An 11,272-nucleotide genomic window follows, 5' to 3' on the forward strand; every position below is an offset into this window, starting at 1 on the left:
AGCTTACCTTTGAGTTGATTTCAACTCTGATTTTCACAGGCTTCACAGCTTGTGCCCCTTCAAGTGATTTCTACAAACTCTCTAACTTTGTGCAAGACTTTTTATCTTAGAGGTGCAGCAGCTCCATAGACTGTGCTCCAATTGACTCTGGCTTCTTCAAACCTTTCCTTTCTGCAACCTCAGAATCTGCAAAGTGTATTCAGTGTGATATACAAATGCCATTACAGCCTTGTGAATGAAGTCATCTCAGGGTGTAGGAAGTGTGTGAAAAGCATATCCAAAGAGTATCCTCTAACTTGTTTGATTCTGAAGAGAATTTTAAAGTATATTTACAGTGTTACATATCTTGCCCTTTTTAAGGAACGCTTATTTAAAATTTAAATGGATTTAAATTGATGTTAAATAAATAAATAAATAACTATTCATAACAGAAACATTGAGTGTAAGTGTTACTTGGTTACCTGTATTTACAAGTTTCATTGCTACAGCTCACATGTACCCATCTAGAGCTAGGCCTGGCTGCTCAGTCACACTACCAACTTGTGTAGTACATACCTATACCAAAGGTTGGGTTACCTAACTCCAAGCAGAGACGTGTTGTGTAGTTTCACACAGTGTTACTACATCAATTCTTACCTAACAACCCTCAAAAAGGAGCATCCACCAAGAGGGAGGTGGAATGAAGTTATATAATGGAAACCACCCACTCTGGACTTTTGGGTTGTTTGAACAGGAAACTTTCATTTAGTTAAGGCTGGAAGGTGAACGTCGTGGCAAATGAAGGAGTGGTGAAGTCAAGAAAGCTGGCAGCAAAGGAGATATGAAAGAAGAGGTGAAAGCTGAAAGGATGAGGAAGGAGGTGGCAATGTCAGAAGTGGGGAGAAAAGAGGTGTTACATCAGGAGTTGCTAGCAAAGTGATGATAAGATCAGGAGTGGAGAGAAAGGGGGTGGTAACTTCAGGAGTGGAGAGCAAGAAAGTGGCAGCATCGGAGTGGGGAAGAAGAAGGTGGTAAAATTGGGAGTGATGAGGGAAAAGAGATAAACCAGGAATTGAGAAGAAGGAGGATGGCAAGATCTGCAAAGCAGAGAGAGGAAGTGTTGGTGGTAACAATAGAGAAGGTGAAATCATGAGTTGGTAGGAAAAAAACTGTAGTAGTAATGAGGGTCACTAATGTGAACCAAAGAGTTGGTAATCAGAGGAACCAGCAGATGATATAGAGTTCCCAAGCAATGTTGAGCGGAGAACATCAGAGATCTGGGGTGAGAAAGAAACCTTTGTAACATCAGAAGAGAGGGGTAAAGAGGAAACAGGGAGAAAGCATAGAAAACCTAAGATCGAGAAAAGGTAGCACCTAGTGAAACAGAATAGGCATGTCCTTCTGGGCCAGGTCATCCCTAACAGGTCCAGATGGTGGGAGGAGGAACAAGGAAAGAAGTTTAGATTTCGATCACCATAATCGAGGGACTCCTCTTTAGCTCTCACTATCAGGAACAGTCCATAACCTGTCCACTCATGAAGACTGGTAACAGCAATGGTGCACTGGTACGGGGGACCCAGAAAGCCCACAACTAGAAATGACAGAACAAGAGGGTTCAGGAAAGGTCATGTTACCTCACCAGAATTATAAGGACTTGGACATCTGGTGTCGCGGACTCACTAGGTACCTAATGCATCTGAAGAGGTGGAACAATTTCCTGGAATTCTAAAGACTGCCACTGTCATGCCAGCGACACAGAGGACTGGATTGTCTACCTGGTGGGAGGGAGAGGATTAATTGGAGAAGACCATCCTGACGGTCACTATTGTTGATATTAATTTTATTTTATATGGGAACACCCCAGTTATCTTTGAATCTATCCATAGTGAGAACAATATTGTGGCCTTGGCGTCTTTCTTGGTCTCTGCTCTGCTGCCCTTATGTGAGAGTACTTACTTGAGTTTTACCACTGATCAAGGTAGTTAAGCATTTTTTAAACACCAAAAAGTGGTCGAATGAGTGACAGCTTCATCAAACACTGACAGCATTCTTCAATGTATTATTCATTTTAATTGATAAAACAAATATTCTGATTAAACAATCATTCGAGTATTGGATCTTCATAAAATGGTGGAAGACGGTTAAATTAGGCAAGAGACTGAATCCAAAATTACCAATACATTATATTTCCTTTAGATCTTTCAAAATAGTATAAGAGCACAAGTCTAAATAATGGAGGTTAATATGCCAAATACAAGAAACTGAATCTGTTGCACGTATCTTCATTTATTTCCCCAGTGTTAAAAAAAGCTATTTATGTGTTCAGTGCAAAACTTTAGTTAAAGGGACAATGAAGCACACAATCCTAGAAATGTTTGAATGTATGCTTCCGAAAGAAATGTTATCCTCTATGACTTCATTGATCATATTAGATATGACATCACAGTTTCCTCATTTAAAAGGATGGTGAGTTTCTCTAACCACAGTACATGACAGAGTAACAGTGGACAAGGTTGGTCTTCCTGATACCCGATGTGCTTCTCTGCGGCTAAATGGAGTGGTATTCCTTGGGCTCACATTTCCTTAAAGATCTGTCTCTGCCGGAAAAGCAAATTTAGGACATCAGGACCCAGCATGTCTCAGAACGACACGATTCTGTTAATATGGAAAAGAGCAATTTTTTGCACCCCAAGTGTAGAGAATGGATGATGAGCGTATAATTCTAACTGCATCCGTTTAACAGTGGAATGCTGAAAGAAAGGCGAACCATGGGAGTTCACAGACCACCAAAGGCACAAATAAAATAGTCTGTGAGAACAATAGGAAGACATTTTAACTTTATGAGTGTATTGCAGCCCAGGCAGGGGGGTGAGCCCATTGTCTTCCTAAAAAAGACCTTGTATGAGTGGGGAGAAATGCACATTATTGTTAAGAAGGTTTTGCTGAAAGAACGAAACGTGGTGGTGTGATTTAAGAGAAGTCTGAGTGAATAACTGTTTGTGGTGAGATCTATGGAAAGCCTGGGAGATGTGAAGGTCCTGGAGAGAGCTAGGAAATGTCGAACAAAGGCTCATAAAGAGATGGCCGAGAGAACCAAAGACTGCAGTGAAACTGAAAAGTTGTATCTACTAAAAGAAACAAGAGATTTTGGATAACACTCATGGAAACTTTGAGGGTACCAGAGACTGTTGGAAGATCTCGAAGTTCAGTAAAAGAATCTGAGGTTAAAGAGAAACTAGGAAAAAAGACTGGTGCTGAGAAAGAGAACTCTTTGAAGAGACCTGAGAGAGTTGGCCACATCAGAGATCCTAACTTTGTGGAAATGGATACTGTTCTAATCCCAAAGATTGGAAACGGTTACACAATGAGTCAAAGATCAGAGTGGAACTTGCAACACCCAAGGCCCATGAGGAACTATGAAGGACAGTACAAATCTGAAGTGTTACACGAATACTGATGAGTTCTGAAGACGAACAATATTCTGGGGAAACCCCAGAGAGACTTAAATATGAAAGTATTTGATGTTTGTTTCATTTCCAGGATAAGGAAAGATTTTAAAAGGATAGGTTTATGAACACTTAGGTTTGCCAATCTGAAGAACTCTTATGCTGCTGCCTAGGGTTAGCCTGGAGGCTAAAGGACCTATACAGAATAGGTTCTGAATATTTCTGTTGGCCCTCACCTTCAGATGTTGGCTACTAAGAGTAGGTTTAAGAAAGTTATGTTATAGTATGACTCTTCAGGTGCTCCCTGCCTTTCAGGGTTATCACATCCTTAAAAATATACTTAATAAACTGGTGTAAAGGAGGCGATAACTTAATTAGGGATAGAATATTTCCCTCATACATATTGGTATCTGCCCAACCCAAAACATTATATTGTGAATCTTAATAAAGACCTTTTAAAAGGTCAGCCAACCTCTGTGTTTTTAACTTCACTGCATCAATACAACACACACCGTGCAAAAGTAATTTAAGAGGTTTTAAGTGTGCACTATGTATTTGGGTCATATTAAATTGGGACCCAGGGGAGACAACACATTGATTGAAAGAACTAATAGCTCTGACTTATTCTTGACTACACCTGGGCGAATCTCCCCCCCATTAATGCCAGTGCACTCAATGCTCCATCGGTGGATTCAGGTGAATCTGGGAGGGCCAGTGGAAGAACTTTGAGGTGTGATTTTCTCGCACAATTTAGAAGCGATCGAGAAGCGCATACATTGATTCAGGCAATGCATGAGGATTTGGCTGAGAGCATCATAGTGGTGTTGATTTCAGGTATTCAAGCATATATTCTGGTGTCTTTATAGGCAGAAAATGAGTTTGGAAGACTATTTGAAGAACACACAACTTGCTGTTTCCTTTTTGGGTTGGATTTTGCTATAGGAATGTGAGGTAGAGCTGATGCACACCAGTAACTGGAGAAAGAGAAGAGACATTATGAGGAGTTAGACAGCATGTTTTGTTCTTTGGGAACTGTGTGTGTTATTTGGGATTTTAAAAACCTTTTATTTTTAGCTGGGAATTCTTTATTTTGTTCTTTACTTTTGGAGACAGGCAATCAGGCAGTTTTCTGGGGAAGCCATTTTTTGTAAGGTAATCATTTTATTTTGTGTTATGATTTGAATCTCTAACCTTTGTTACTGAAGTTGAGGAAAGCTTCTTTTTCTTTTTCTTTTAAAGTGTATTTATTTGGAAAACACCTTTTTGTATTTGAGAAACCTTCATTCTCTTTTTAGCAAATTGTTGTTGGAATTAGTTGAGGTGGTGCAGGAGCTTTAGCCAGTGGCTCAACCAGGAGCACAGGGGCCAGGAGGAGAGCCAATGTCACAGTGGCCAGGAGGATATGAGCCTGTATCCCAGTGAGTCATAGGGAGGCACACACCCAGTGAGGGTTCAGTGAAGGCCTGGGACTAACAAGGAAAGTACTGGGAGAGCAAGAAGACAGCCCCTGCTTTTCCATAATCCTCTTGGGCCAGGTATTACTTTAAGTTCTCTGGTGGGGCTTTAGTAGCAGAGGCTGAATACAAGGACTACATCTTGTGCACAGTGGCAAAGAGTGTTAGGAGGGGGAAGATCTCTGCTACCCATTCACTGGGTGCAATGCCCATCCTGAACCACCTTCAGTGCTGGCACCGGTAAGTGTACACCAAGTTCCACCAACTGCAAGTTTGTACCAGTAATGATGATGAGACTGCTGCAGGGACCTCTAAGGAGGGTTGAAGCGAACAGAAATGCTGTTGTTGGTGCAGGCCACTCAATATAGTCAGCGAGTCCTGCAGTGACAGATTGGTACCAACACACTCAAAAAACAGACCACTCGTAGGTGCAATCTCAGGATCTGTGGGAGACAGGGTCAATGTCCCTGAGCACAGGGTTCCGGAAAACATTGCCAGGGAGATTGGGACATTGTGCCTAGTATGGAGGCATGTCTTCAGCCGGAGGAATTGGTTTAGGAGGCGATCATGGGTAATGCACTGCATCTTTTTGAGAAGCCAGAGTCCAAGCACATTTGAAGATGCTGAGGTTTGGTATGGTTGTATGTCACTGGGGGAACTGTACAAATCATTTGTAATTCCTTAGTTTTTTAAGAGAATGATGGAAAAAAGAAAACAACATAAATAGCCCAGTCCAGATACAAAACAAAAAAGATAAACATTTGAAAAATGAGATTTAAATGCCAAATAAATTACCCCAATAAACATGGTACACTTTGTTAAAATGGCAATCACTCAGATTTTGTAAAGCCTCTCTTTTCCCTTCTAAATTGGTGGTGCACCATTGTCTTGTCTAGGAAGAGAGCCTGTATGTAGGAACAGTTATCTTTTCTAACGCAATAAACACTCATAAGAAAGGATGCTTCTGAGTCTACCCTGTCGCAACAGGGTGCCATGTCTTGCTGAGATTTGTAACATGCCCCCATCATGTAAAGTTACTCAGATGATTGCTCGGGTAACCACTCTCCTACACTAAGGCTCATGTCTACTGAGAGAGAGGTAAACATTCTGTATGTAGGAGAGATGTAAACAGTGTGTGCACCCAGCCCTGCCAGAGAGGGCACATAACAAGTCAATGAGTCCCCTAGCCCTGCGTTGAGAGATGTAAAATGTCACGTGTGAGCCCACACCTGTGACAAAGGAGAGATGTCAAAATTCAGAATGTGTACACACCTCTGCGAGATAGGAGAAGCATGAAAATCAGTGTTTTCTCCCATCCCAGAGAGATAAAGGAGAAACATATGCATTCAACGTGCTCCACCCCTGCAGAAATAACAATTCTGTGTGTGCCCCGGCCAATTCCAGCAAGAGAGGCAGGCCGATTCATGGAATAATTAGCGCGGCGCAAGTGGCCAAAAACGTGCGATTCGCAGTGGAATAGCGAAAATCGCAGTGGAATAGCGAAAATCGCAGTGGAATAGCGAAAATCGCACGAAAAGCAGCGCACATCGATTCATGGAAGGCCGTGCGCGAGAAAACCATCGGACGTGCGATAAGAAAGTGCGCGGCGCACGTTGGCGCACAGGCCATCTAACGGCATGCGCCAGGTCACAGCGAAAATCGCACAGTCCACAGCGAAAATCGCACATAGCGCGGCGCACGCAACAAAAGTAGGCGGAACACGGGGCGTAACACTCGGAATGGGGAACAACTTGCCAAAATGTGGGCGTCACGGGGGAAGCACAGGGTAAAAGTGCGCAGAACGCCCACACGCTCGCCTACAACACGTATTCATGGAATAGAATAGGTCAAAAAAGCGCACGCTCAAACCAGCGCACAGGCACAAACACGACCGCCACAAGAAAGCAGGCGGTAGCGTCTCAGCGGCTGTAAGAAATGTGCGCCAAAAGGTGTGCCAACAAATAGCACCCATATACTGCCATGATGAATGTCCTATACTGTGGCCCTCCAGGACAAATGACGTGCAAAGGGGTACCCACAAACACGGACACGCTGACAAAAAATACGTGTGCGCGGGAAGTCTCACACGCGATTTGGCCGGGTACGTGGATTATAGGGGTGCGCGGGAAGGTCCACACGCGATTACAGCAGGGTACGTGCATTTCAGGGGTGCGCGGGAATTTCCACACGCGAATAGCCTGGCCGCGTGTATTTCAGGGGTGCGCGGGAAGTCCCACACGCGATTACAGCAGGGTACGTGTATTTCAGGGGTGCGCGGGAAGTTCCACACACGAATAGCCTGGCCGCGTGTATTTCAGGGGTGCGCGGGAAGTCCCACACGCGATTACAGCAGGGTACGTGTATTTCAGGGGTGCGCGGGAAGTTCCACACGTCAATAGCCTGGCCGCGTGTATTTCAGGGGTGCGCGGGAAGTTCCACATGCGAATAGCCTGGGCGCGTGTATTTCAGGGGTGCGCGGGAATTTCCACACGCGAATAGGCTGGGCGCGTGTATTACAGGGGTGCGTGGGAAGTCCCACACGCGATTACAGCAGGGTACGTGTATTTCAGGGGTGCGCGGGAATTTCCACATGCGAATAGCCTGGGCGCGTGTATTTCAGGGGTGCGCGGGAATTATCACACGCGATTTGGCTTGGTACGTGTATTACAGGGGTGCGCGCGAAGTTCCACACGCGAATAGCCTGGCCGCGTGTATTTCAGGGGTGCGCGGGAAGTCCCACACGCGATTACAGCAGGGTACGTGTATTTCAGGGGTGCGCGGGAAGTTCCACACGCGAATAGCCTGGCCGCGTGTATTTCAGGGGTGCGCGGGAAGTTCCACACGCGAATAGGCTGGGCGCGTGTATTTCAGGGGTGCGCGGGAAGTTCCACACGCGAATAGCCTGGGCGCGTGTATTTCAGGGGTGCGCGGGAAGTCCCACACGCGATTACAGCAGGGTACGTGTATTTCAGGGGTGCGCGGGAAGTTCCACACGCGAATAGGCTGGGCGCGTGTATTTCAGGGGTGCGCGGGAAGTTCCACACGCGAATAGCCTGGGCGCGTGTATTTCAGGGGTGCGCAGGAATTTTCACACGCGAATAGGCTGGGCGCGTGTATTACAGGGGTGCGCGGGAAGTCCCACACGCGATTACAGCAGGGTACGTGTATTTCAGGGGTGCGCGGGAATTTCCACACGCGAATAGCCTGGGCGCGTGTATTTCAGGGGTGCGCGGGAATTATCACACGCGATTTGGCTTGGTACGTGTATTACAGGGGTGCGTGCGAAGTTACACACGCGATTAGGCTGGGTGGGTCCTGTCACCCTCGACGGCCCCTGCAGGCAGCCCACAAAACAGGGGACTACCCTGCACACCTGCTCATGTCTCCCACCACCCCCACCCCCCCAGTCACCAGGGGTACCCTCCACCAGGCCCCCACTCATGTCTCCCACCACCCCCACCCCCCCAGTCACCAGGGGCACCCTCCACCAGGCCCCCAACCATGTCTCCCACCACCCCCACCCCCCACCATCCAGGGGCACCCTCCACCAGGCCCCCAACCATGTCTCCCACCACCCCCACCCCCCACCATCCAGGGGCACCCTCCACCAGGCCCCCACACATGTCTCCCACCACCCCCACCCCCCACCATCCAGGGGCAGCCTCCACCAGGCCCCCACCCATGTCTCCCACCACCCCCACCCCCAGCAGTGCAGGGGCAGCCTCCACCAGGCCCCCACTCATGTCTCCCACCACCCCCAGCCCCCACCATCCAGGGGCACCCTCCACCAGGCCCCCACTCATGTCTCCCACCACCCCCACCCCCCAGCAGTGCAGGGGCAGCCCCCACCAGGCCCCCACCCATGTCTCCCACCACCCCCACCCCCCAGCAGTGCAGGGGCAGCCTCCACCAGGCCCACACTCATGTCTCCCACCACCCCCACCCCCCCAGTCACCAGGGGCACCCTCCACCAGGCCCCCAACCATGTCTCCCACCACCCCCACCCCCCACCATCTAGGGGCACCCTCCACCAGGCCCCCACTCATGTCACCCACCACCCCCACCCCCCCAGTCACCAGGGGCACCCTCCACCAGGCCCCCACCCATGCCTCCCACCACCCCCACCCCCCCGCCACCAGGGGCACCCTCCACCAGGCCCCCACTCATGTCACCCACCACCCCCACCCCCCACCATCCAGGGGCACCCTCCACCAGGCCCCCACTCATGTCTCCCACCACCCCCACCCCCCAGCAGTGCAGGGGCAGCCTCCACCAGGCCCACACTCATGTCTCCCACCACCCCCACCCCCCCAGTCACCAGGGGCACCCTCCACCAGGCCCCCAACCATGTCTCCCACCACCCCCACCCCCCACCATCCAGGGGCACCCTCCACCAGGCCCCCACTCATGTCTCCCACCACCCCCACCCCCCAGCAGTGCAGGGGCAGCCTCCACCAGGCCCCCACCCATGCCTCCCACCACCCCCACCCCCCCGCCACCAGGGGCACCCTCCACCAGGCCCCCACTCATGTCACCCACCACCCCCACCCCCCCGCCACCAGGGGCACCCTCCACCAGGCCCCCACTCATGTCACCCACCACCCCCACCCCCCCAGTCACCAGGGGCACCCTCCACCAGGCCCCCACCCATGCCTCCCACCACCCCCACCCCCCCGCCACCAGGGGCACCCTCCACCAGGCCCCCACTCATGTCACCCACCACCCCCACCCCCCCAGTCACCAGGGGCACCCTCCACCAGGCCCCCAACCATGTCTCCCACCACCCCCACCCCCCACCATCCAGGGGCACCCTCCACCAGGCCCCCACTCATGTCTCCCACCACCCCCACCCCCCAGCAGTGCAGGGGCAGCCTCCACCAGGCCCCCACCCATGCCTCCCACCACCCCCACCCCCCAGCACTGTGGGGAACCTGCCAGCAGGCCCCCACACATGTCCCCCTGGCCCCAGGTCCTGACGATACACAATCATGGCAGTAATGGCCAGCATACCCAGCACAAACACCCAGGCAAGGATTGCATCCACCCACATAGTGAATGCAATCACATGACACAACCCCAATGCCAAGTATGCAAAAGAACACATGTCCGTCACACACACATACACAATGGGTGCAAGTGAATGTCAAAACCCATATCATGACATGTAACAAACCAATGAGAAAATAACACAAGTGTAAGAAAATATAAAAAATGTATTAAATACCAAAAATAAGTGAACTTTTCAAACATACAACGATGTGGCTAAGTAAATAAATGGTCCATGTCCGAGAACAAAAGTGATAAACAAAAAAACAAAGGAAAAAAAAATTAAAATGAATTTGTCCAAAGCAATATCATGTAATAGGAAATTAATGAAAAACCATTACGTCATGGTGAAAACAATAAGAAATTAAAAAAATGTATCTCCCAAAAAAACAAACTATATACAGGAATGTTCCAGGGTCCATGAGCCCAACACCAAAAATGAAACCTACCACTAACTAATGAAAAATATATGTACAAAAAAGTGGCCATTGTCCGAGCGGTCCAAAATAATAAAAATAAATAAAGGAAACCTAGCACTAACTAACTAAATAACTATATACAAAGGCAGCGGGCAAGTCCTGCGGCTCACTTGGTGATGTTGCTGGCCAGGGCATCATCGAACTCCATGTCGATGTCCTGGAGGCGGGACTCTGTCCTGGCCCCGAGGTCTCGCAGGGACAACCCCATGTCCACCTCAAACTCCCTGCGAGCTTCCTCGAGGCACTCAGCCCGCCTCAATGCCCGACGCATGGAGAACTCCGCCCTGACCATGGCGAGCCGCTCTTCTTCCGCCCGCTGCCGCTCCGCACCTATCCGCTGGCCAAACTCCTCCCACACGGAACACACCACCATCCCAGGGTTGCCCTGCCCTCCGGCCGATGCCTGCCCCTCTGATCTTGATGGCCCCGAGCCATGATGCCTCCCACGTCGAGCCCGCTGCTGCCTCCGACGCCACTGCCTCTGCCAGCACGACGGCATCCAGGCTGATGGAAACCACCGACGCCGTCGTGCACGTGCCCTGCCCGATGATGCCGTCACATCTTCCATCTGCTGGGGTCCACTTGCTGTGTTGTCCACCCCTGCTGGACCTCCGACTCCCAACTGTGGCAGGGATGGGATCCCCACCGAGCTGGCTGCATTGGTCGGGGCAGGTCCACAGGGGGCCCTGGTGGCATCTGGGCCGGAAGACGGCAAGGAGAACGACCGGTGGATAGCCTGCACAGAGGAGGAGAGGGCCGTCAGATTGGCCAACACATGCAGGAAACCCCCGAACATGGCCGATCCCAATTGGGCCACGTCGGCACGGTGCACTTCGTGATGACGTGCGTGCTCCTCCCGGGAAGCACG

The sequence above is a fragment of the Ambystoma mexicanum genome, chromosome 6p, assembly GCF_040938575.1.
Source record: "Ambystoma mexicanum isolate Mex_15411 chromosome 6p, UKY_AmexF1_1, whole genome shotgun sequence".
Lineage (NCBI taxonomy): Eukaryota > Metazoa > Chordata > Amphibia > Caudata > Ambystomatidae > Ambystoma > Ambystoma mexicanum.